This window comes from Nyctereutes procyonoides, unplaced genomic scaffold (assembly GCF_905146905.1).
Source record: "Nyctereutes procyonoides isolate TBG_1078 unplaced genomic scaffold, NYPRO_anot_genome, whole genome shotgun sequence".
NCBI classification, from domain to species: domain Eukaryota; kingdom Metazoa; phylum Chordata; class Mammalia; order Carnivora; family Canidae; genus Nyctereutes; species Nyctereutes procyonoides.
Window position 1 is genome coordinate 27,570,675 of NW_026575082.1, and position 27,337 is coordinate 27,598,011.

The 27,337-nt window shown below is 45.1% G+C and overlaps 1 protein-coding gene across 4 annotated transcripts in view; it reads right to left on the minus strand.

The window, feature by feature from the left end:
• Window positions 1–27,025, minus strand: part of LOC129514597 (ly6/PLAUR domain-containing protein 6) — a 121,241-nt gene extending 94,216 nt beyond the window's left edge. For 3 of the 4 annotated variants that reach the window (XM_055333326.1, XM_055333322.1, XM_055333323.1), the window contains exon 1: window positions 26,906–27,025. The gene's annotated coding sequence lies outside the window, so the exon portion shown is untranslated. Of the gene's footprint in view, window positions 1–15,783; window positions 15,823–26,905 lie in introns of those variants that run through there. The other variant, XM_055333325.1, reaches the window with a different exon arrangement.
• Between the last annotated feature and the right edge of the window lie 312 nt (window positions 27,026–27,337).

Sequence of the window (27,337 nt, forward strand, 5' to 3'; positions counted from 1 at the left end):
TTTACAAGTGAAATCATCTGGCCCCGGACTTTTTTGATTACTAACTCAATTTCTTTACTAGTGATGGGTCTGCTCAGGTTTTTTTCTTTCTTCCTGATTCAATATTGGGAGGCTGTATGTTTCTAGCAATTTATCCATTTCCTCTAGGTGGTCAAATTTGTTGGCAGGTTTATCGTAGTCTCTTACGATCCTTTGTATTTCTATATCAACTGTAACTTCCCTTCATTTCTGATTTTATTTAGTTGAGTCCTCTTTTTTCTTGGTGAGTCTAGCTAAAGTTTTGTCAATTTTGCTTATCTTTTCAAAGAACCAGCTCTTCATTTTTATTGATCTTTTCTATTGTCTTTTTGGTCTGTATTTCTTTCCACTCTGATCTTTGTTATTCTCTTCTTTCTACTAACTTTGGGCTTTTTTGTTCTTTTTTTCTAGTTCCTTGAGGTGTAGATTTAGGCTGTTTAAGTTTTTGTTTCTTGATGTAGGCTTTTATTTCTATGAACTTCCTTCTTAGAACTATCTTAGCTGCACCCCACAAATTTTAGTATATGTCCATCTTTATTTGTCTCAAGGTATTTTTTATGTCTTCTTTATCTACTTTGACCCACTGGTTGTTCAGTAGCATGTTGTTTAATTTCCACATTTTGCAGTTTTTCCCATTTTCTTCTTGTAATTCAGGTCTAGTTTCATATCATTGTGGTTAGGAAAGATTCTTGATATGATTTCAGTCTTCTTGAACTTAGTGAAACATTTTTTTTTGTGGCCCAACATGTGATGATCTATCAATGTTCTATGTGTACTTGAGAAAAACATGTATTTTCACGCTTTGGGATGGAATGTTTTGTATATATCAAGTCCATCTGGTATAATGTGGCATTTAGGCTGATGTTTCCTTATTGATTTTCTGTCTGCAGGATATATCCATTGATGTAAACAGGGTGTTAAAAGTCCCCTACTATTTTTGCATTGCTGTCAATTTCTTCCTTTAGGTCTGTTAATAGTTGCTTGATATATTTTGGTGCTTGTATGTTAGGTACACAAATATTTATAAATGTCATATACTGCTGGATTAAGCCCTTTATCATTAGGCAATGCCCTTGTCTTTTATTACAGTTCTGTTTTAAAGTCTATTTTGCCTGATACAAGTACAGCTACACCACCTTTCTTTTTGTTTCAATTTGCATGCAATCTTTCTCTATTCCTTCATTTTCAGTCTGTATGTGTCCTTCTGAAGTATCTTTTAGGCAACATATACATGACTCTTGTTTTTTATCCAAAAGACAGCCACTCTGTCTTTTGACTGGAGGATTTAATCTATTTATGTTTTAAGTAATATTGATAGGTATGTATTTTTGCCATTTTACTGTTTTCTGATGGTTTTTATAGTTCCACTCTGTTCCTTTCTCCTCTTTCTACCCTTGTGATTTGGTAATCTCTTTAGTGTTATGTTTAGGTTTCTTCATCATTTTCTTTGTGTATTTATTAAATAAATAAATATCATTTTCTTTTGTGTATTTTTGCTTTGTGGTTACCATGGGAATTGCATATAATATCCTTTGTATATAACAGTCTATTTTAAGTTGATAGCAACTTAAAATTAAATACATTACAAAACTCTATCCACCCCATGTTTTGTTTCTGGTGTCACATTTTACATATTTTTATTTTATGGAACCCTTAACTAATTATAGTTTTAGTTTATTTTAGTACTTTTGTTTCTTGACCTATACACCAGATATATGGATAATTAATCCACTACCATAACTAAATATTTACCTTTTCCAATGAGATTTTTACTTGTGTATGTTTTCTTGTCTTTAATCAGTGCCATTTTTCTTTTCAGCTTAAAGAAGTCCCTTTAACATTTCTTGTAAGGCTAGTTCAGTTGTAATTAACTTCTTTAGCTTTTGCTTATCTGGAAAAGTCTTTATCTCTCGTATTCTGAATGATAATCTTGCTGTGTAGAGCAGCCTTGACTGGAAGCTTTTTCCTTTCAGTGTATTAAATCATGTCATGCCACTCCCTTCAGGTCTCTAAGGTTTCTGCTGAAATATCTGCTGATAGCCTTATAGGAGTTTTTCTCTTGTAGGTAAATTTGTTTTCCTCTTGTTGCTTTTAAGATTCAGCCTTTTCTCTTTTTTTAAGAATTTATTTATTTATTTAGAGTGGGGGGGGTAGGGTGGGGAGGGGTAGAGTGAGAGGGAGAGAGAGAATCTCAAGCACACTCTGCACTGAGCACAGAGCTTGATGCAGAGCTCAATCTCAAGATCTTGAGATCATGACCTGAGCTGAAATAAAGAGTCAGATGCTTTAAGTGACTGAGCCACCCAGGTGCCCCTAAGATCCTCTCTTTAACATTTTAATTATAATGTGCTTTTGGTATGCATCTCTTTGTGTTTATCTTACTTGGAACCCTCTAGGATTCCTGGACCTGGATTATCTATTTTCTTCCCTAGATTAGAGAACTTCTCAGGCATTATTTCCTCAAATCAGTTTTTTGCTCCTTTTACTCTCTCTTCTCCTTCGAGGATCCAAATAATGCAAATTATTCTGTTTGATGTTTTCCCATAGGTCCCTTAAGGTATCTTCAGTTTTTAAAATTCCATTTTCTTTTTGCTGCTCTTTCTGGGTGAGTTCTATTGCTTTGTCTCCCAGCTCACTGATCTGTTCTGTTTTAGCCCATCTACTGTTGTACCCCTCTAGTGTATTTTTCAGTTCAATTACTATATTCTTCAATTCTATCTCTTTGTTGAAGTTCTTACTGTTTTCATCCATTCTCCTCCCTAGTTTGGTAGCATCTTTATGACTATTATTTTGAACTCTTTATCAGGTAGACTGCTTATCTTTGTTTCAGTAAGGTCTTTTTCTGGTTTTGTTTGAAACATATTTTTCTGTCTCTTCATTTTGCCTGATTTTCTGTGTTTGTTTCTATGTATTACACAAAACAGCTACCTCTCCCAGACGTGAAGGAGTGTCCTTGCATAGGAGATAAACTGTGGATTCCAAAAAGCAATCCCCTTGGTCTCAAGGGCCAGGTGCTCCAGGGGTGTCCCCTTTGTGGATTGTGGCTTCCCAACAACAGGGACAGGGCTGAAGATACAGCACAGGAGAGATGGTACATTTTCCCAGACAGGTACGGCACAGTTCCACACGAAAGCAAAGTGGGCAGTATGTCCACCTGGCTTGTTGTGGCACAGCTACAGTGCAGGAGAGTGAGGAATGCCCACCTGTACCAGCAAATTAAAGGGAGACTGTCAAAATGGCACCCACCAGTGCCAGCATTAGCAGAGTAAGACCACAAAAAGGGCACCTGCCAGCACTTCCATCCCTTGAGAGAGTCTCAACAGTTTCCTGTTTCCAGCAGTAGTGAGTCTCTTTCACAGTCTAGGTGCTTTTCAAACTTCTGCTTTTGTACTGGGTCCCAGCATGAGTGACTCTGTGTGTCATCCCATGTGGGGTAGGTTCTCCACTACCCACAGTTCTATAGTTCTCCTGGGCACAATCCCCATTGGTTTTATGTTTGGGGGGCTGGTCTCTCCAGTGCAGGACCCAAGAGCTGCAGTTCCTGATATGGGGCACAAATCACTCACTCCTCCGTAAAAGTTTCATCTTGTTGAGATTCTCCTGGTTGTGTGCTGCTGCACCTGGGGAGGGATTTCTGGCAAGAGCACATTGCCAGAATTGGCAATTGAGCACATTGCCTCTTCTACCCATCTTGATATGGCCCTTTCATCCTTTGTCATGGAGGCACCGGTCATCTAGTTTTTAGGACTTTTGGGGGGAAGTATTCCTATATGTAGCTGTAGACCTACTGTGTCCATAGGAGGAGGGGAGTTTAGGCTCTTCCTACATCGCCATCTTGAACCACCTACAGAATCCCAGTTAAGTTCTGAGGAGTTACATGTTAAACAAGTTTGGGAACCTTTCTTAGCCTAAAAAGCATGTGTCAGTGAGCTTGCATAATGAAAACAAATTAGAAAATAAGAAAAACCAAAAGTGCATTTTCTCCAATTATTATACATGTTGTACCTACATAAAGAATCAAATATCTCCTAAGGCAGTCATGAAATTTTGGACTCATGACTAATCCAATCATCCCAAGAAAACATTTAGCCTTTAGAAAAGGGCATTATCTACTGGACTAAAAGCAGATTGCAAGCTTCATTATTTGACCTTTTCATTTGCCTTCTCTTGAGCCGCCACTTCTCCCTCAATCATAAAAGGGAAAATGAGTATCACTGGGGCTCAGGGGAAAAGACCAGAAGAGACCTACTCTGTATCACTGATCCAGGAACTAGGGGCAGAACCCTATGTCTTGTGCCAAGTTATTTACCAAGCCATCAAGAGCAATAGCATGCAAAGTAGAAATGAGAGGGGGAAAGACGGTATCTAGCAGAGGCCAGGATATAATGGTTGGGAAGAGAGACATGATGTGTCCATTATGAGGAAGGAAAACATTTCACCGGTACCAAGCTTCTCCAGCCCACACTGATTCTCCTTTTGCTAATACACAGGAAAAGGGCCACCATGACAAGTACATGTTGTTCCACCCTCGCCACAGCTGACTGGTCCAAGTTGATATCCATCCCAGACTGAGTCAGTCAGCTCTCTTCCCCAGGACTGTTGGTCTGGACCAGAGAGCATGAGTCAGTCCTTTGCAGTGGCATAAACTGTAAAATGCATATATCACAGGAGGATCTGAAGTCATCTTTCCCATTTTAGCTGCACCTGGTCTGCAGTAAGAAACACCAAAACTGACAAGCTGAGAGAAACCAAGAGAGAGGGAGACAGTATCAGATGCATTCAAGTCCCTGCTAGTAAAGCCCACCTATGGCCCTGGTCTTCTAGCAATTTCACTGTCTGACTCTTCCTTCAATTACTCTACACTTAGCCACGTATGAGAGGGGTGGTATGGCCCAGCACCATAAGAATTTCTCTTAGTTACGTACACAGACCCAGAGTGCAACGGCCAATCCTTACAGGATACAAAAAAATAATAAATTAGGGGCAAGAAGAAGATCAATTCTGCTCCACACATGACATAATTTGAGTTGGGGTTTTGTTGCTTATGAACAAGAAAATCTAAATACCTAATGAAAAAAACAAAGATGTTATGCCTAAGTCCCTACGAATATAATGGGGGAATCAGCAGATGATTTGTTTGAGAAGCAAAGACCTTCATGACATTTGGCCATCTGAGTTGCACACGTCCTTTGCCTTGCTGATCCTAGAGCTCTTTGGAAGCTGATTGCTCATATATATGGATATATGTTTATGGACGTATACATGGGCTTATGACTATTGGGCCTCTTCTTATCACCAGAGATTAAAATCAGTATGTCCTCTCCCTGATTCAATGCAGTCCCAAGATAATGTGAGATGACTGTGAGGGAGGAATAAAAACAATTTTGCAGCCCTCAGAGAAGTTCTGACAGTTTACAATTTTCTAACACTATACGCAAGACTTTGAGAAAGCATATAAAATGCTAATGTGATATGTATTAAATGTGAAAGCATATAAAAGGTTTATATGATAAGATTGATTAGAAGACCAGGTCTCATGCGAGCAATTATAGCTGACACCTGAAGGCAGATTTCATTTCTAGCATGTCAGTGTCCACAATGCACCTGAGTAAAAGGTGATGTTCCCCCAAACTGCATGATAGTATTAATAACTTTTGATATTTAGATTGAACACTGCGACTCATGCTAGTTTTCTTGTCCATATCCAGGTAGACTATTTTACCAGCCTTAAATATTAAAAACATCCGAATTAACATTCAATATCACTTGGAAAGATTAAGTCCTTTACCAGGAACAAGCTTTGTCCCACGGGGAAAAAGATATTATTAATTTTGCATAAATTTTTAATTTTTATATAAAAGACTTTAATATAAATTTTAAGATAAAGTATATAACTTTATATAAGATCGTAGAATAACATATGAATTGATTTAGGTAACTTTTACTGAAATAAATTCCAGTTCTCTTCGTATCAACATCTCAAAGGCCACTTTAAAAGTGGGTGCTGAGGGACGCCTGGGTGGCTCAGCGGCTGAGCTCAGGGCCTGAATCCAAGGGTCCTGGGATCGAGTCCTACATCACGCTCTCCATGGGGAGCCTGCTTCTCCCTCTGCCTGTGTCTCTGCCTCTCTCTGTGTGTCTCTCATGAATAAATAAATAAAATCTTTTTAAATAAATAAATAAATAAAATAAAATAAAATAAAATAAAAGTGGGTGCAGACAAGTCCATGTTTTCTCAAACCTCCCAAATGCCCAATTCTTAGGGCTCAAGAGCTCCCAAGGCACACAGATCTGCTCACTGTGAGTCAGCAAGGGCAAGAGGCACAGTTTTCAGCTGGCCCTGCCATCGTATAAGCCGATGCTGTCAAAGTTAGCTCCTTCTCTGGATTTTGCAGATCACTAACTCCTGAACTTCTAGCAGATTGGCCTCTTCATATAGTGAAAAGCGCATTTCTTTCCCAGCCTCCTATACACCACACAACGGAGAGAGGAGGTGAGCACAAGTGGTTGAGGGTATCGCTTAGTGATTTCCCAGCAACGCAGGTGCAGTTCCTACTACCAACTGGACAGGGCCGCAGAGAGCGCCAGCCGCAGCCCCATCTCGTCCCCTCTTCCTCCAGTGATGTTCTGTACCTCTGGTCTGAATGGCCTTGCCTTTCTTTCTTAAAATGCCACAGGGAAGAAGTGAGCTGAGTCAGCTGAGCTACCAAGAACAACCTCCACCCGCGGCCACCGTCACCGCTGCTCCCCCACTTAGCGGCCTTAAGCACCTGCGCCCTGTCCCTGGAAGGGTCGCACCAAGCTGTGTGTCCGCGCGCACCTTGATTTATAAGCTGCAGGGCGAGAAAAGGGCCTTCAAATGGTTTCAGGGTGGATATTTCTTTTTTAATGAGCGTATTTAGGTTGTTAGGAGTCAAGTTCAAAATTTGAGTCACATATGAACAATGTTTATAGGAGGAGGCGTAACCTGATGTTCAAATTCATCTGCCTCCCGTTTTGAAGTCGTTCATCTTTAAAATTCCTGTGTCGCTTCTGCAGAGGTGCCCGGAGAATGGCCCCACCCATCTGTAAGTAAGAACCGAAGCTCTCTGCATCGGTCACAGGTTCCAGCACCCCGGCACCCTGGCACCCTGGCACCCTAGCACCCTGGTACCCTGGCACCGGGCAGTGAGTGCGTCTGGAGAGGAGGCAGCGCAAGGGGCCGAGCGCGGTCCATGGCAGCTCCCACGGGCTCTCGCCACCTTCCAGGCTAACCCTTTAGGGCCGGTTAGAGTCCCAGCCGCCAGCCCGAGGCACGGCTGTCACCCTAGACCCACCGCCTCGAGTCCCACGGTCGAGCCGAAGCCTCCAATAGGCTCGAAGTGGTGTCGAGGGGAGACCTTAGGCTTAAGATAAGAGGATTCGTCCAACTGGACTATGAGGCTGAGCTTTGAGGGCGGCTCCCAACCAGCCAAGTCGTTGGCAGACTGCCAGCCGGGCCGGGCCCCCAGGGGACGGGGACTCCATGCCCCCAGGTCAGGCCCCCAAGGGACGCAAGCTCAATGCCCCCTGACCAGGCCCCCAAGGACAGGGACTCGATGCCCCCGGGCCGGGCTCCCAGGGGACAGGGACTCGATGCCCCTGGGCCCCCAGGGGACGTGGGCTCGGTGCTCCCAGGCCAGATCCCCAGGCAACACGGGCTCAACGCCCTGACGCCCTCCCTGGAGCTCCACCCGGACGCCCTGCTCCTGCAGGTGCCCCCTCTTCCCACAAGGCCTGCTCCTTCCCAGTCCTTCACGCTGACAGCAGCGGAAAGGATGTCGGGTGTCACTGGATCCAGTCCCTGCAGGGCTCGGCTAGCTTCTCCCCTAAAGGCTCGGGCGGGAACAGCTTGGGCCTCGGGGGCCGCAGGACGTGGTCGCAGCCCGTCACCCCCCGGGCAGGGTGGCAGCTGCCCGCACGACTCCCGCACCCGCGGCCTGGCCCGGCTCAGATAAGGCCACTCTCCAGGGGAAGCCGAGGTGGGGTCACCCACGGTCAGTGGCCCCGTGAGCTCCGCTCTACCAGCCTGAGTCCCCTTGGCCCCTCTCAGGCCCCCACCCCCGGGGCAGAAGGCCAAGGCCCTCATGGCAGCCTGGTCCCCCGGTGAAGCCCCCCCAGGGCAAGGAACCCCCCGCACCTCGCCCGTCTGCAGCCGGGGTGCGGCCTGCCACACCCCCCCCCCTCCCGTCACCGTCCCGCCCACAAGCCCTCGGGGGCTGGGCACGGCCCCAGCGCTGCCTTCCGGAGCCAGGAGGGAGCTGGCAGCTCGCGCACCTGCCGGCCGCCCTGTGCTGCTCTCCCGGGGCCAGGGCCGCCCGGGCACGTGTAGGCCACAGCCCGGCCCCACAGCGGGGTCGCCAGCAGGCCGCCCTCGGCCCACGGCCACGGCCACAGCCACACTCAGGAGTCAGCGGGCAGCCTAAGAGCCTCCTCATAAACAGGCCCCGCCTCAGGGTAACAGCCTGGGTCCCCCACCAAGCCCCTCGAGGCCGGAGTAGAACCGAGCCTGTCGCCAGGTCCCCTCTAAGCCCTGCTCCCCAGGATGATGCCCCTTCAGCACCGGGGGCAAAGCGTTTCAAATAGTCTATTTTCTAATATCGTAGTCGGAGGAGAGCCTGAAGCCCGGCAGGCATGCCTCGTGTCCTTTAACATCACCCTACCTGTCTCCGTCCCTGTCCCCACGGCCGCAAAGGCCAGGACGAGGTGTCGTTTGGGTCCTGGCAGAGCGTCCGGTCCACCCGCTGCACAGAGGACGGCTGCCACCGCGGCCACTAAAACCGGAGTTAATCAAAACGAAATCAGATTCAAGATCTAGTTTCTCAACGGCGCTGGCCGCATTTCGAGTACTCAGAGCCCAAGGGCTGCTGCCTGCCATGCCGGCCAGAGCAGACACACAATATTTCCGTCACCAGAGAAGCATCTAGAAGGCCCTACTGGTGGGCGCTATGGGCCGCGTGCGCTCCGCAATGCTTGCTGCTCCCCGCCAACACCTGTGCGCCTTGATTGAGCAGCGGCCCAGGCCTCCGGGAGCCAGACCGGGCACCTCGGGGATATGGAAACAGCACACCTGGCTGTGCCAAACAACACCACGCTGTTCTGAAGTCCATTCTTTAAGTAAAATGAAAAAAAAAAAAAAGAAAAGAAATACACGATCCACTCTTACCTGGGGGAGTCCTGCCAAAGTACTCAGCCTCTGCAGCAACATGTGAAACTTCTATGCAGAATAAAAAAGGAGCTTGATTTTCATCTGGATTCTAGTAAAAAGTAGGGGGCAGGGAAAATTTCTCTATTTGAACTGAACGCCGCATCCTTTGCATTATTTCACGAAGTTCATCTTTGCTTTAATTATCACTTTGCATTAAAAAAAAAAAAGAATAGGACTTTTTTCCTTTATAAAGCAGGACTCCAAGGTTCTAGAGAAAGCATTCAAATTCTTACGCGCCTTAGATCGATCACCGCGTTAAGCACAGTTGCTCCATGATCTGCCTCTGGAGAGCACAGCAGAGGATTTTTTTTTTTTTCAGGTTTACTGAAAGCGCCACGTCTCTAAAATCTAAGAACAAGAGAAAAGTTGCTAATAAATTTTAAACTTCCCACATAGTTACTTCGGAGAATGTAAGATTACGAGAACAGCCAAATTCAAATTCCACGCTGCTTTCTGAAAGATGAAATGACCTCCTGATAGGATATAAAGTCTGTGGAGCATCTGTTTTGGGAACATATGTACTTAAAATTCCCCACATGTCAGCTTCAAGTTACTACAAAATATAAGGCGGCACCAGCTGCAAGGAGAAGGAGGGAAAGCTGTTAGCAAAGCGGCAGGAAATGTTCGAGATTTTAATGGGACCAAGTCTCTTTACCATTTGCATATCACGATCCTAGGAAACAGACCGAACAGAGGCTAGAAACCCTACCCCTTCCCCCTGGAAGGTAATTCTCCCATGCTCCCGATGCGTTTTCCCTTCCGACCTCCCTATTCAGGAGCTGTGGTAGGTTTGATTCCTTTTTAATTGAAGCATAATTGACACACGATGTTACCTTAGTCTCAGGTGTGCAGCATACGGGTTGGACGAGTTTGCAGGTTCTGCTGTGCTCACCGCAAGCACAGCTCCCATCTGTCACCACACAATGCCACTGATTACACTTCTGGTGCTGCACCTTTCATCCTTGCGACTTCTTCAGTCCGTCACCTGAAGTCCATCCCTTCCTCTCTCCTTTGTCCGTTTTGCCCCCCACCCCCAGCCCGTTCCCCTTGACGAGCGCCAGTTTGTTCTCTGTATTTATGGCTCTGTTTCCGCTTTGTTTTTTAGGTTCCACGTATAAGTGAAACCACGGTATCTGAAAGACACGTTTTTTTTGTCTTTCTCCATCTGACTTACTTAGCACAATACCCTCTAGGTCCACCCATGTCCTTGCAAATGGCAAGGACATTTTTTATGTCCATTTTTTATTTTTTCTTTTTTTTATGGCTGAGGAATATTCCATTATACAGACACATACACAGATACCTAGATAAATAGACACAGACAGACACAGATAGATAGCTCAGTATCTACAGCAAAGAAGAGATTGATACAAGGCTGTCTATCGATAGCGATTTCTTCTCTACCCATTCATCCACTGGTGGGCACTGGGGCTGCTGCCATAGCTTGGCTGCTGTAAATAATACTGCGGGAAACAGAGGGCCACCTATATCTTTTCAAGTGACCCTTTTAATTTTCTTTAGGTAAATACCCAGCTGTGGAATTACTGGGTCACATGGTATTTCTATTTTTTATTTTCAGGGGAACCTCCACACTGTTTCCTATGGTGGTTGTACCCGTTTACATATGGTAACTGGTGTCCCATTTCCACCAACAGTGCAAAAGGGTTCCCTTTTCTCCACATCCTCACCGACACTCGTTGTCCTTTTGATAGGAGCCATCGTGACTGATGTGAGGTGGTACCTCACTGTGGTTTCAGTTTGCTACTTCTTTTTAACCAAAATGCCTTCCCCTCATTCTTTCTACATCCAAACATTACCCATCTGCACAGACCAGTTCAGTTCTCACACTTTCCACGAGAGCGGCTTCATTTCATCTGGCCCACAAATTCCTACTTCTCTCTGTACCTCCAGCAAATACCAAAGGATCATACATCTGCAACGTAATTGCCCTCCTTCTGCTCTGACAGCCTGATCTAATCTCCTCACGTTTGTGGATCTGCTCCCATTTCATGACTTTCATACAGACGGTGAAGTGCCCAAAGCTACCTCTCCCCAGAACTCATCCACATTCCCAACACCTGTTCCATGTCTCCCCTTGGAAGCCTAACAGATATCTCAGATGTAAGAGATCCAAAGCAGAACCGATCCTTTTCCACATCTGCTCCTCCTCAGTCTTCCTATTTCAGTAGGTGACAGCCCCACCTTTCTAGGATACCGGCCATCTGCCTCTGCTCTCTCACTCAAGCCCTGCTGCCTACCCTCAGTAAATCCTACCTCCTGCACTCTTTCCAAATTGACCACGAATACCGCCTGCACCACATCCACTGCAACCACGGGGATCTAAGCCAACATCATGTGGATTGCAACGGCCTCCTTCCAATTTTGCCCTCTCTTCTATTATTTATTCCAAAAGTAGCCATTGATTTTTTAAAATCATACAATTAATCAGTCATTTTTTGGTGCAAATTCTTACAATGGCTCAACTCACTCAGTCCTTCAGAAAAGAAAGAGAGAAGAAGAAGAAAGAAGAAGAAGAAGAAGAAGAAGAAGAAGAAGAAGAAGAAGAAGAAGAAGAAAGGGAGGGAAGGAGGGAGGGAGAGAGATAAAGAAGGAGGGAGGGAGGAAAGGAGAGAACATCTGTGCAATAACCTCTAAGGCCCTGCATTATGGATGGCCCGCCCCCTTATGCTTCTGACCTCTTCCTACTCTCCCTCTGGCTTACTTGACTCTCACCACTGGTCTTCTTGATGTTTTGAGGGTGAAGCACGATGCTACTGCAGCACCTCTGCATTTCTGCCTGGAAGGCCCCTCCTGCAGAGGTCCCCAAGGCTCCCTCCCTTACCTGGTCCAGGTACTCATGGGAAACCTTCACTGTGGGGTTTCCTAGGACCACCATATGTAAAGTTACCAACTGCCTTCCATCCACCTCAGACATTCCCTCTTCCCCACTTTAGTTCCGCCATAGCTCTTAGGACCATCTAACATGCTGCATGTTTTCTTATATCTTTTCTTATTTTCTGCCTCCGCCCTTGTAGAATGTAAGCTCCAAGGGGCCAGGGATTTATGCGAGCCTTAGTCACTGCTTCATCCCCAGAGATCTTTTCCTGTTTCATTGTGTTTCCACCTTGAACTGTGACTGACACAAGTTGATCCTCAAATATTTAAAGAGAAAGAGAGAAGCCAACTACAAGTCCCACAAGGACAGTTGCCATGTCTCTCCATTTCTTTCTACATCCCTGGATAAGGCCCAGAAAAAAATACTTGTTGCCTGATTATTGCTATGTTTACTTTGGCAAATATAAAATATTAGGTCATTCAAATCGTTGGACGTGCTCAAGGGAGACAGTGGTGATGCGGTATTAAAAGACGTAACAATTTTTAAAAGATTTCAAAGCTATTTAAACTTAAGCCCATAATCTCTATTCAAGTACGAACAATTCTCAAAATCACCAATAGGAGACAGCTTCTTAAATGCTGCCAAAAAAAAAAAAAAAAAAGATAGAACTAGCTGTCCAAAAAATATTGTAAGAGGGAAACCTCAATGCTGTCATTTATTGGGTAAATTAACAGCAAATAAAATTTCATTGCCAAGCCCAAAATAAGTCATTTGGGTTGGGAGTTTTTTTTTTTCCATTAGGTTGGTTATTAAAATGGACAGGTGCTTTTAATAAGTCAACAACACTTTGCCAAGCAATGAGAATGGTGATGACCTAGACAAACTGTTAGGGGAATTACAAAACTGGGTCAAAGCAACAGAGAAAGGAAGAGCTTTTCCCCTCCCCTGTCTACAAGGAAAAGGGTGTGCACCCTGTCATCTCCCAAACAACCAGTATTTAACAAGGAGACTTACTAGTCAGTAAGTCTCAGAAACGGTTCAATCTTTCTATACATCCAGGGTGTTGCCTATAACACATCAACAACTACAGACCAACGACACACTACATTTTTTTTTCACATAAGATAATCTGAATATTTTGCAGAAAGCTTTATGGAAATCCTCCATCTATAAAATGATTGAGTGCCCCAAAAGGGGAATGCATAACAGGCCCAAACCAACCCTACCTAGCTTTTTTTTACTGCGCTTAATTCGGGCCCATAGAGAAAAGACCCACATCTCTTCCAAAGTTCACTGAGCTAGTGCAGGACAGAGCCAACTGCACGGATACATCTCTTCTGCTTTGTACAAAAACTTCAAGTAGAATTCTTTTATCTGTGTATTAAAAAAAAAAAAACAGAAAATACCAAACACTAATCAGCATCCTATTTGTGGGCTACAAAAATTGACTTTTAATTGTCAAGAAAAATAGTGTTGTGTGTCAGGTAAGGATGACAAGACTGGCATGACAGTGGAGACAATAACAGGGGAGCACTGTTCGTGAACTCATCTGTTCATTTTTTCCGCAAACACTGAGTAGGGAGGCTCTGCTCATCAAATATCTAGTGACTATCTATCTACGTTGTGCCAAGGCTTTCAATGAGTGATGAACTAAGGCACCGTGCGTAATGTTTAAGGGAACAAGAAAGGTGGCCTCTAAAAAATGAGAGCCGAATTCAAAACCAGGAGCACAGCATGATTTGGAATCTTTGCCAAGACAGCTCAAGGTGAGGAACCATGAGGCCCTGAATTAAATTATTATCACAATATGTCTTTTATCACTTGGAAAAAGAAATATGCATCAATTGTCCACGAAATTTCAAAATTCAATTCAGAGTTTAAAAATGGAATTAAATGTATACAGCTAATGCCAGGTTTTTTAATAAGACAAGAATAACTAAATGGGAATATTGATGATTCATTAGAGATAAGCTTGAGTTCAAATAACAAAACATTTGACAAAGAGTCTTAAAAATTTAGAATGGCAGAGAACAGATAACTGAAACTTATTAACAGCAGAACATGTAAATTTAATTTAATTGTAAAGTGAAATTGGAATCAGATTTTGGCTTTTATTATCCTAACATTGCCTAATAATTCCTTTTTAACTTATGAAGAAAACCTAACTCCTAGGCCACTATAGTGTCTGCTGTAAATTATGTGGAGGCTGACCTACAGAGATGCAGATTAGTCTACCTTTAGAGAATTCACAAAGTCCAATGATTACAATATGAAAAACAGCCAGTGTGAATCCTTAGTCTTCCTTCTAACCCAAAAGATTACAGATGGCTACCCTGTATTCCTCTACCCCCTACAACCTCCACAAGGTGAAATCCTACCTATGCTATCCCTTGGACATCTGTAAGGGCCTCCGCTCCCCACTTAGAGCACTGCAGGTTTTACCAGGTCCTCACCAGGGAAAGGGTGAATCTGACAGGAGCCAAATTAAAAAAAAAAAAAAAAATCTAAGACTGGTATCGGTGGGGCAAGGGGAGATAAACATCTTCTGTAATCCTGAAGATGAAGGGAAGAGCAATGCACATTTTGTATATATTCAGGATTTTGTATTTTCATCTTGATGTTACAGCTCTATGATTAATTGCACTGCTTTGCTCAGAAATGCCTCTGTCAGAATAAAATCTGAGTCTTCTGCAAATTCTTCTTTTCTGAAATATTATTCCCGCTATTAGCATAAATGTTTCGATATTTTTGTTAGGGGTGTGTGGGTGTGGATATGGGTGTGTTTGGGAAAGTCATTATTTGTGTTTTGACTGCCTGTGACTCTCTGTAGTCTAAAATATAAAACTAAAAGGGAAAAATGCATACCTTGCAGGTCTGTACTATCTCAACATGCTCTTCTCTTAAAGCAGATGCAGGGATTTTCTAACAGTACATTTTTGATCAAAAGGTTTATACACAACACACAAACTCTTCTAGATAAAGAGGCCAGGGGCTTGCTAGAAAAGAAACAAAGACAAACTATCTAATTGTAAATTCACATAATTTAAAACCCAGAAGAAACTCAAGACACCAGCTAACCCAATATTTCGTGTTGTACCAAACACTGGTCCTTAAGATGCGCCTTCCAAAGGGGGGCTATTGTTGAACAGGTTTGGGGTTCACTGAGTACTCTACTTCCTTTCAGACTTTGGGATGATATCCAGTTACTAAAGGTTCTGAAGCCTTGCAACTTAAAAAAAAAATAGACATTATTATGCAACCCATTGTTTCCCAAACATATTGGACCATCACACACTTCTTTCTGCCTTCAACATTCCACAGAACTGGTGTCTCTTCTTGCCAATCCTGTTCTAGAAGTGCTGATCTTGTATAATCATCTTACAGATGAGGAAACTGACATTCAGAGTTAACTCGTTTGGCCAAGATCTGGGAATTAACTCGTGGTTGATAGTTCAGAATAGCATGACTAGAGTTTAGATAAAGGTAGGAAAGAACCAGAAAGCTCAGCATCTTTCCTTTCCACCCACACCTCACCGCAAAAGGGTTGCCTCTCCTGGTCTCTGTCTCACTCCCCTCAGACTCCTGGAGTCCCTCGACTCTACCTGGCTACCTGAACAGACAGCGCTCAGAGGCATTCATTAGTGAGTGCGTCCTTCCCACCCCCCACCCCTCACCCCCAGGGAACCTCTTAACAATGACTTACCAGGGAGTGGCTTTCATGGAGGCTATGGCAGGACCAGGCAGATAATTTTTTTTTTAAGATTTTGTTCATGTATTTGAGAGACAGAGATAGCGAGAGAGAGAGAGAGAGAGAGAGAGAGAGAGAGGACAAACGGGGAGGAGAGGGAGAAGCAGGCTCCCCGCTGAACAGGGAGCCCAACTTGTGGGGCCCCGCCCCCAGGACCCTGGGATTGGGACCTGAGCCAAAGGCAGATGGAATGTTTCCTCAGACTGATCATAAACTAGGTGATTCCGGTCCTTTAGCTTTCTCTCCTTCACTCTTTTCCTTTCCATCTTCCATGGTCAACCTTATTGAGTACAATACTTCTCCCCCCGGAGAGATTAGAAACCCTCATGCAGTGTCAGAAGCACCCAGAAGCTGCAGGGGAGGAGTCCACCCCCAGCCTAGGACGTCTCTGGGCGCTCTAAAGCACTCTGCACTTCCTGAATTCGCCCCGCCTGGCTGGCAATTACCCCTTCCGGCAGAGGTCTTGCCCAGAGAGCTCCAAGCTAAGAAGAAGGTCCCGTTACAAAACGTGGCTTTTTAAAAAATGCTAGCCCATGACATGCTATCCATGCATTGTCCTTCATTTAGGAAGCTGAGCCTCTAAATAGCTTTGGTGGGAAAAATGTCTGGCATCCTGTTGATCTTCACTTGCCTGGCTCGGCTCTACCAAAGTACAACGCTGGCAACAGTGGAGGATGAACCCAGAACGGTTTCTCACAACTGGGTGGAGTAAATGTTGATCCTGCCACATCTCACCTGGTGCTCCTTAAAACAACATTTTAAATCAGCTGGCTGTGATTCCAGTCTATGACAATGGGACAGGAAGAAGAGCATTGGCTATTAGAGATTAGATCTTGCCTTGTCTAGGTTTCTGTTTTAAAAGTGCCAGCCCTGGGACGCCGGGGTGGCTCAGCAGTTGAGCGTCTGCCTTGTGCCAAGGGTGTGATCTCGGGGTCTTGGGATTGAGTCCTGTATCGGGCTCCCCGCAGGGAGCCTGCTTCTCCCTCTGCCTGTGTCTCTGCCTCTCTCTAGGTCTCTCATGAATAAATAAATAAAAATCCTAAAAATAAAGAAGTGCCAGCCCTAACTATGCATGTTACTTTCTTCTATAAGAAGGGGGTCATAAGGGAGATGATTCATGAAAGAGTTTTTCAATAGCATAGAAAGATTTTATATATCTTTATCTATAAATAGCAAGTTTGATATACTGTCCTCTATTTTATTCTACTAGAATAAGGACCAAACACACTGAACATACGCTATCTACATAGTTAGGCAGCCACCATGTCACCTAGAGACAAAGAATACTATTGAGGTAGTAAGAAATTACATATGAATAATAGATCTGGGTGATAGGAAGGAATCTGATTATTTTCCTTCTCCAACATTTCTGTTGTTTTTGTTTAACAGAAATGTTCTATGTACTTTAAAAAGCACAGTACAGCTTAGTATGAAAGTATGATGCAGACAGCGTTTTATTTCCACCTGTGAAGATGGCATACTTATCTTTCCCAAGTCCTAGGTCATGAGGACTAATGGCTTAGAGTCTGTTCTACATAAGCCTCAATACCTAGAAGGTATATCTAGGAAACAAAAGCAGAGAAAGTGTCTTTGAAGAGAACAGTCACGACTTGTGGTATCTGTTCTCCATGGACATCCAGAGACTACACTTTGCATCGGCAGAGAAGCAGAGCCGAGTAAAGGTTAGCGAACCAACCCATCCCTTCCATCTAAACCAATCTCTTGCGATGCCCCCAGCCTGGCCTTCACAGCTTTTTCTCTATGAAAGTACAAATTCTAGTCAACATATTTGTTGAGGGATTACTCTGTGTAAGACAGTGCTTATGCTAGCACCCAAGAGAAAGACATTATGAAAATAATAAGCTGAATGTGAGAAATATGTCAGTATGAAATACAAGCATAAGTAAAAGAGTATAATCTTTACTGATGAGAGGACAATCGGGGGACAAGGCTTCCTTGGGGAGGTTGCACTTGAACCAGGCCTTGAAGGATGAAAAGGATTGTCAACTGGGAAATTATGGATGTGAGTACATCCCTGACCAAGGATATGTCCGACCAAGAGTCGGAACTGCTGCAAAACTCACTCAGCTGGGTGACTGGGAATATGAATTAAAAGAATTTCATAAAAGAAAACTCTTCTATGAAGTTATAGACATAAAAGAAGAACCATGTACTTCTAATACCAGCCCTTTGATCTTCTCTGGAAACATACAACAGACGTGCAGAATATTACTTGTACTAAAGTCAGTATTTTTAAGTGGTAATATTTTTAGGACACTTGAAAGTGGGCTCTTCTCCTCTTCCAGATAAGGAATTCAATGTGTTCCACATGAATAATCAAGTCAAAGAACAGTGAAGATCTACAGAGCAAGGAAAGAACAAATTCCAGGGAGATGTGCTAGATCTTTACATTATTTACTACAGATCTCAGGCTCTTAGAAGCCAAGAACTCTGTCTGACTTAGCTTGGTCTAAATACCACCATCATACCACACTTTCAGTTGCTCAAAACTATCTCATTAAGTCAGCATTAATGGACAGTTTTTAATGGAAAAAAAAAAGGTACGTTGGTTCCTACTCATCTAGGAATCTAAAGTCTAGCTGGCACAGCCCCTTGATTTTATAGGTGAAGCAAATGGTAGTCCACACAGTGGGTGACTAACTTGCTAAAGGTCACCCAGCTAGTTAATGGCAACCAGTTGAACTGGAGGAAACTAAATATCTTGCCCAAGGTCATGCAACTAGTGGGACAGAATTACAACCCAGGAGAGCCCAGGCCTCTAACCTCTACTGGGCTCCACTTCTCTGCCAATGGAAAATAAACATCACCCTGCGCAAGGACGCAGAGCGCTGTCGATGAAAAGCCATGCAAACAAAAAAGTAGAGGGTAATAAATGCTAATATTCTAAGTGCAAGGAAGTGTATACATTATCTAAATTGCTTTAATGGCATCAAGGAACTAGTATTTCTAGGTGTCTTGATGGAAATTTGAATAATGTGTACATTGGCTAACTGACACAATTCTGTACTGAAAAGGAGAAAAATGACAGGAGGATAGTGCAAACTTCATTTCTCCTGCTTTCTACGCATAAAACATTAAGAAATATATTTTTGAAAATGGCCACCCAAAATCCTGCTGCTCAAACACAATACCTAAATTGTTACTCATTTAGAATGCTTAAAGATACTTGTTTTGATAATTCATGTAACAATCTCTTTTTTTTTTAAGATTTTATTTATTTATTCATGAGAGACACTGAGAGAGAGGTAGAGACACAGGCAGAGGGAGAAGCAGGCTCCATGCAGGGAGCCTGATGTGGGACTCGATCCAGGACCCGGGGTCATGCCCTGAGCCAAAGCAAGATGCTCAACCACTGGGCCACCCAGGTGCCCCTCAGGTTAACAATCTTGATTTTCTTTTCCATGGCACAGACTGTAGGACGATCCTGGGTTTAAGAACTCTTACATCTGTGGCTTCTGAAAGGTCTATCAAAGAAATGAAGATTCTGCGCCTAGTACTTCTCTCTCCCCTTAGAGCCTATTATGTGGTAATAACTCACGGACACACCTACATGTTTCTTGGACCTATTTTTAATTTTAGCCTGCATGCCATCTTGGCAAGAGGGAGAATGAGGCTGACCAGGTGGGAGGGCAGGGCGTGGACAAGGCTATTACACAGCCTTTGGGCTTATTACTTTCTGTCCAATGCCAACAGATGTTTTCTAGTCCTAGTTTTCCACTTTCGTGAAAAATAATCTTGGCAAACTCACTCTATGTGTTCAACAGTGCATGAGAATCTGACTTGCAGTGTCCATCTAGCTCTTCTTTTGCAGCAACACAATAAGGATAGAAAAGTTCACAAGGTTACAAGTCATGGTAACTGTGACCCCTGGTTGGTAGACTGAGCGAAATCACCTGATCATAGGGACATCATACTTGGGGTGTCTCTCACTGCCATGATTCTGGAAACTGGGCACATCCCATATGGAATCCCAAAAGCTTTGTCTAGGCAGCTGTTATAAGACATCGGCTCCCAGGAGCACCAGCCTCTAGGCCAAGATGGTTCCCACATCTGCCCAATGGGGGGTCTCATCTCCTCACACCTGAGCTGTGCTCCATGAACAGATGCAAGGATTCCCACAAAGGAATGCCTGATGGCAAGCTGTGGTTCCCGTCCTACGGTCTTCTGGTTACATGCTGCCGTGGGTGACCAGCAGTAGCCCTGCAGTCAGATTAGTGGAACCGAAGGAGCTCTAGTAGGTATGACAGGAATCTTTATTATGTATGACAAGGGTCCCATCCCTTGAGCCTTTTGTCCTTCTGGGCAGAGTTCTTTTCTTTATATCTGTCATCAGATACTAGCCACCTTCCCCGAGTGCTCATTCACCATCCTGCACACTGACCTGATCATTTGAGTGTTCTTATCCTGTCCCTTCATGTCTATCCTTCTGGAGGAATCACAGTAAGAGTTGCATGCAGTTGCATGCAGTGGGGCACCTGGGTGGCTCAGTTGGGTAAGTGTTCCACACTTGGTTTCAGCTCAGGTCACGGTCAGGGCACTGAGACGGAGACTGTATTTGAGTTTCTCTCTCTACCCATCCCCATCCCCATCCCCAAAACATTGTCAGTCAATCAATCAATCAATCAATCAATCAATTTTTAAAAGTATTTTTTAAAAAAGGGTTGCATGCAGTAACATATATATCAGATTTGATATATAATAACAAGATAAACTTCCTTGTTCTTACACTAAGATTCTGACAAACCAGATATATTATTATTTTGACCCCAGTAACTTACTGCTGTGAAAGATGTTGGTGAAGAACATACATTGACTCCTGGGTTTCTTCTGGGAATCTGGTGTTGTATTCAATTGTGAATATTTAATAGTTCATGGTATACATTTCTCTCTTGCAAAGATTCTAGCTTACCGGGAAGGGGCAGAGGTCACTGGGATCATACGCATGGGGAGGGGGGGACGTCCAAATCCAGGAAGGAATGTGGTGATCCCAAGTTCAGGCTTCAGAGAAAGGTAATATCCAAGCCAACGAAAGAAACAAAACCCCCAAAACATAGGGAAAAAATGAAATAAGAGATGGGATCAAGTGACAGGATCCAGATCAAAAGTTGAGAATAAGACAAAGGATCCTAAATAGTCAACTCAGGCCATTTTTGTGGGCCCAGGAATTAGTTGTATAGTACAAGGAATGTCAGGATGCCTTAGAGATCACAATTAAATTAAGGCTTGAATGAATCATATGACCTCAAAGGATAAAATGGGCCTTGGGATCTCTCCTTATTTAAAATTTCTGTGGGGAAAATTTTCTGTGCTTCTCCCTCTACCTGTCTCTCTGTCTCTCTGTCTCTCTCTCGGGGTCTCTCATGAATAAATAAATACAATCTTTAAAAAATAATAAATAAAATTTCTGCGAGTTTATTGGGGCTTTCATCTATTTTATTCAATTAAAAACATTCACCAGTATTTACTGGGAGACTGCCATGAACCCGACATCAAGGCAAGCACTGTGAAGCCCGAAGGGAAAGAAACAGACTTGGTCTCTGCCCTCAGAGGGTGTACAGTCCACAAAATAGTCAGCAATGCTTCCAATCACTTGGCCCTGTATATCTGGATAGCTATGGTAAAAATGGAACGAATCTCAAGTTCCCAGTTCTTACTACATAAAGGAGAGCACAAGTGTTCATCTTCAGCCACACTTTTTCCTAAAAGCAAATCTAAGGAGAGCATTTACACATGCAACCTTTTATATACAGAGAGTGCAGGGCAAAATGTGCAACTACAGATTTCTAGAAGACCTAGATACGATCATCAAAGCACCCTTTCTTAGTACAACAGCATGAAATCTGAGGTTATAACACTACATCCTATATTCATAACACTTTCTCTTGTAAGAGCAATACATGTTCATTGTAGGGAATTTAGAAAACAATGAAGTAAAAGAGTAAAAGAGTAAAAGAAGACAGTTTTTTAGCAATCTTGGGACACCTGGGGGGCTCAGCGGTTGAACGTCTGCCTTTGGCTCAGGGCGTGATCCCAGGATCTGAGATCTAGTCCCTCATTGGGCTCCCTGTGGGGGGCCTGCTTCTCCCTCTGCCTGTGTCTCTACCCCTATCTCTCAGGAATAAATAAATAAATCTTTAAAAAAAAAAAACATTAGCAATCCCATACCACCCAGAGATGGTCACTGTTAACATGGTGATGCATTGCTTTCTACCGAGATAGATGAACCAGTAGAGAGGATTTATACGAACTTACTCAACAACACATTTTCAAAACATGGTATCACAGTTACACAGTCTTATATCCTACTCTCCTCTTAATATTGACTTTAACTTGGCGGACACACTTTTCTTTAGAGGGTTAAGAGCATGTTATCCTGCTCTGTTGACTGCTGATGGGAATAGAATTTAAAACCATCTCCTAGAAATGTGCTTGGGATTGCTTTTCCCAAGTACACTTATCCTCAATCTTCCATTTTGCCTTTAATCTTCTATTATTTTTCTTCCCATTTAGGTTGTCTTTTAAGTTATTCCTATGGTTCAACTTTATCAGCTTGATTTTTACTTACTCATAAGAACTGCATGCCATCTGTGAACATTTATAAAAGTTTAAATAAAATCATCCCCAAACTACTTCCTGGAAGAGCCTATTTGTCCACTCAGAGAAGTGTCTATTTACCTTCACTCTTTGTTTCTTGCTTCTTGGCCAAACAAAAAGGTCATGAACAGGGAGGGAACTGAGATTTGAAATCTGGCTAGGCTTTTTGAAAGTTTAAAAATATCACATTTTCTGCAACGCCGTAGCCACAAACATATTTCCTCCTTTAACTCCAATCCATTCTTGCCTCATTCTACAAAATAGGTTGCACTTGCTGTCATCTGTGTTGACTTTGAACACCCATCTCCCAGTTGTCCATGGAGACACAGATCTGGTCTGATGGCTCCAGGGTCCTCCCTTAAACCCTCCTCCTGAGAGGAACCCTAAGGACACCAACCAATGCTCCAGAGAGCTGTCACTTACACACTAAGTTTCTTCAACACACTTGGGCAATAGCCACCTGGTCTTAGAGCATCTGCACTTAGGGCATCTGCACCTGGTCTTTATCTGCATCTAATCTGTGGATTAGGTCTGGAATATCCTGGGCACTTACCATTTGCTCTATTTCCTCCAATGTGATTATTGCTCCAGAAAGCCTGGGTTTAAGAATATTACTCAGCAAAAGGTGGAGCCAAGAATTCATTTACACCCTATTCTTTTTTTTTTTTCTCTGAGTATATGCTTGGTATAATGTAAGCCAGGAGCTTCTACAATTCTCATTTCACAGTATTTAGGAGTCTTTCACTATTGTTTTAGGAATTCACTGCAAGGATCTTTTCAAATTCATTTTTGGCTCTCTCATTTTTGTGTCCTGAGATGTCACCCTTTGAGAGCTCGATTCAGTTATCTGACCCGTCAAAAATTTCTTTTGCATTACATATATCTAAGTAAGAATTCTTTATTTTTTCCTATGTAATCGGTGTTTCAAATAGCTTGAATACAAGACCTTCTTTTTTTATCATAAGTTCCTATAAGGAAATTCATACACTCCCCACTTTCTTATGGATACTTTAATTTTTAAGTATTTATTTCCATTGTTTTCCTCTGACATGTCTGCACTGAATTGTCTTTTAGAGAACTGATTATGTACTTGATGTCTTTCTTTGGAGTCCTCTCTCCCATTATAACATCAAACTGAATTGAAGTGAAATATATATATTCATCATTACGTGCTCCAATCTGCAGTGCATCTGTGAGCCACTCAGTGAACGTTTCCAGAATGAATGGATGATACCAAGGGCTAACTATCATGGGGCATTTACTGGGTGTCAAGTTCCATGCTAAGCACTGGATATGCATCATCATGTCATTAATTCTCAGGCACTAGCCTGCAAACACCCCTGGCAAAGAGTTTGCGCACGTATCCCTAGCACCTCTAGCAGTGCTGGCACTCAGTAGGTGCTCACTGAGTACTGCCATACGGAGAAACTGAAAAACTGCATGAGGTAGGTGTCATTACTATTCATGTTTTACACTTAAGAAAACCTACGTATCTTCTCATGTGCCTCTCTGAAGCACAGAGAGGTCAATTAATTTCTGGGGTCCCACAGTTCGTATGTGAAGCCAAGACTTGCTTCCAAAGCCCACGTACTTAACTAGGACTTACTACTCGTAAACTCACTGCCTACCTACATTAAGACAGACAAAAATCAATTCTATTCATCTTAACAAATATTATGCAACGGCACAAATAAATATTGTGAGCGATAATTTTCCAAGAAAAGATTTGTAAATGACAGGCTTTTAATAAATAATCAGATAGGCGGATAGATATGTGTGTGCTCCCTATTGCTAACCATGCAAGTAAAAACAAGATTCCTCCCTAATCAATATCTGCTGTTGCATCTGTACACTAATTAATGAGGATTTCAGGACTTTTTGATAAATGATGTTTTTTTTTTTTCCTGAGTGGTTTCCGGGTTTATTTAAGTAATCTGTTTTGTCAACTCTTTTTAACATAAGAATGGTACTAATGAAATAATCATTTATTAGGTCTTTCTTGTAATTGTCTACAGAGGTTACGAGGAGCTTCTGCTTAGAAAGCCAGACTTATGTATTTCTGTCCCTGTTACAAACATTTCTGTCACTAGTGGCTCCTTGATTTTCCTGGAACACTACCACTGGGACATCATTCTTGAGGGCTTTGATTACTTGTATATTTAACAACTCATTGATAAAAATAATATACCCCTTTCGAAAAGGCTAGTTCCTTAAAAACACTATGGGCTTTCTCCCTAAATCCTTATCAGCCTACATCTTTGAGGGAGTTAAATGATACTTAGCAGAGACCAAATCTTTTTGGGAATGGTACGTAATGGTCCTGAAGCCACGGGCCAAATAGTAAAAAAGAGGTGCAGAAATTAGGAATAGGAAAACACTGAAAATGTAGCCCACACGAAAGAAGGAAGGGCAGGAGGGAGGAAGGAAGCAAAGGAAGTAAGAAAATAGAAAAAAACTTGACTTGAACTCTACTATTCACCTTGGAAAAATCATAATCTCTAAGATCCTCAGCTATCCTACCTGTAAAATGGGAGTGAAAAAAATGTGACTTCCTCACAGGCACTTTAATGGCAGATCTTGATGTGCCATGTACGGCATGACACAACACATGGCATGGTTTTCTACTTGGCATTAGTTGCCTGTGTTCAGCCCCAATTATGCATTCTGTAATATAAACATTCATCTTAAAAAGACTGCCCACAGCTTCAAAATACGGACCCACAAATCCTATCTACCTTTTTTGGTCTGGAAGCATTTCCCATATTCTTAACCCAAAGAACCAACTCGCAGTTTTTAGCCACCTTTGTGTACCTACAGGCTCAGAAAGCTTACTGTGCGCTCTGAGGACCTGAGTTCTGTAAAACCTCTGTTTAAACAAGGAAGCCTCTTTTAAGTCCTGTTTCAGTCCGGTGCCTTTGGTCAAGGTGGAAACTAAAATTGAAAACGGATAGATGTTTTACATTTAAATGGGTTTAACGTAAATGTGCATTAAGCCATTTAATGGACCGGCGCACAAATATCTTTTGCAAACTTGGTACACGTGAGCACATATACAGGAACTGTTCACGTCTCCCAGAGAAATAAGGTGCAGACCCAAAATTTTAAGCAGTTATCCTGAGTCCTCTCACTCGAAAGAAAATGTAATGGCTTTAAGGGAATTGCTCTAATGATATCATGGCATCTGCACCGGCTGGCCAGAGCGCAGTGTATGTCACTGTAGTTCAATTTAACAAGAAATAAGCTGCTCCCTGGAGAATCGAAACTCCCTGGTCTTGCACAAAGAAAATTGAATTTTGGAGGTCACACTTTGGGGTAGGTTACCAGAGGGAGAGGCCGAGCATTCCTGCTGTCATATGCTCTGGGAGGTCGGTGCTTGCCCCCAGCAAATCGCCACCCGAGGTCTGGGCCGCCTCGACGCCCTCAGCCGGGAAGGGAGCCCTCGCAGGCCCCCTGGGGAAGGGCCAGGGACAGATCCCCTGCGGAGGGCTCAGGGCCAGGTCCCCGGGGAAGGCTCAGGGACAGGTCCCCCGGGGAAGGGCCAGGGCCAGGTCCCCCGGAGAAGTGCCAGGGACAGGTCCCCCAAGGAGGGGCTCAGGGACAGGTCCCCTGGGGAAGGGCTCAGGGACAGGTCCCCCGGGGAGGGCTCAGGGACAGGTCCCCTGGGGAAGAGCCAGGGACAGGTCCCCTGGGGAAGGGAAAGGGCCAGGGACAGGTCCCCAGGGGGGGGCTCAGGGACAGGTCCCCTGGGGAGGGCTCAGGGACAGGTTCCCTGGGGAAGGGCCAGGGACAGAGACACGAAGGGTGGTGGGGTCCTCGCAGGTCCCCCGGGGAGGGCTCAGGGACCGGGACAGGAGGGTGGCGGGATCCTCGCAGGTCCCCGGGGGAGGGGCGAGGGACCGGGACAGGGAGGCCCCCCGGGAGGGGCCAGGGACCGGGACAGCAGGGCGGGGGGCCCGGCAGGCCCCAGACACAGCAAGTTGTGCGCGGCCGGGTGCGGAGCAGGCTGCGGGCGGGGGCGGCGGGGTCCGAGGGGTCGGAGGGGTCGGAGGCCCCGGCAGCCCGGCCTGAGCGCCCCACGGCCCTGGCCCCGCAGCAACACGTGGGGGCGCCGCCCCTCCGCCCCTCCGCCCCTCCGCCCCTCCGCCCCTCCGCCCCCTCCGCCCCTCCGCCCCCTCCGCCCGGAGTTCCTGCGGGGCGTCCGCTCGGCCCGGGGAGCGGCGGGCGACTCTGGGGGCGCCTCCTGCAGCCCTGAGCTGGGCAGCCCCGCGCCCCGCGCCCGCGCACACGCCCCCCCAGACCCGCCCCGGCCGCGCGGGACCCGAGCCGCGGGCGGGATGCCGGCCCCGGGAGGGCGGCGCGGGCTCCGGGCACCGGGCACCGGGCGGCTCCGCGGCGGGCGCCCCCCGCCGGCCCACGACCCGCACCGCTGGGCGCCGCCGGCTCGGAGCCCGCCTCTACTCACCCGGGCTGCGCGCGGAGTCCGGCCGCCAGCGCCAACCCGCCGCCCCATCCCACGAACACTGCGGCGCCCCCAGAGTGTGCAATGCGGAGCCCCGCCAGCGCGCAGCCCCAGCCGGGGAGCGCCGGGAGGGAGCGGAGGGGGCGGGGCCGGGCCGGGGGCGGGGCCGCGAGGGCGGGGCCGGGAGGGAGGGAGGGAGGGAGACGGGGCGGGGCCAGTAGGGGCGGGGCCAGGACGGGGGGCCCGCGCCACCCCCCCCCGCCGGGTCCCCGCCGCGCCCCTTACCCCCGCCTGCCCGCCTGCCTCGCGGGCCGCGCTCCAATCAGCGCGGGGGGGGGGGCTGAGCCCTCGGCGGGCGGCGCTCGCCCCAGGTGGGGGAGCCCGGCCCGAGCCCCAGCCCCAGCCCCAGCCCGCGAACTCCTGCCGGCTGGGCGC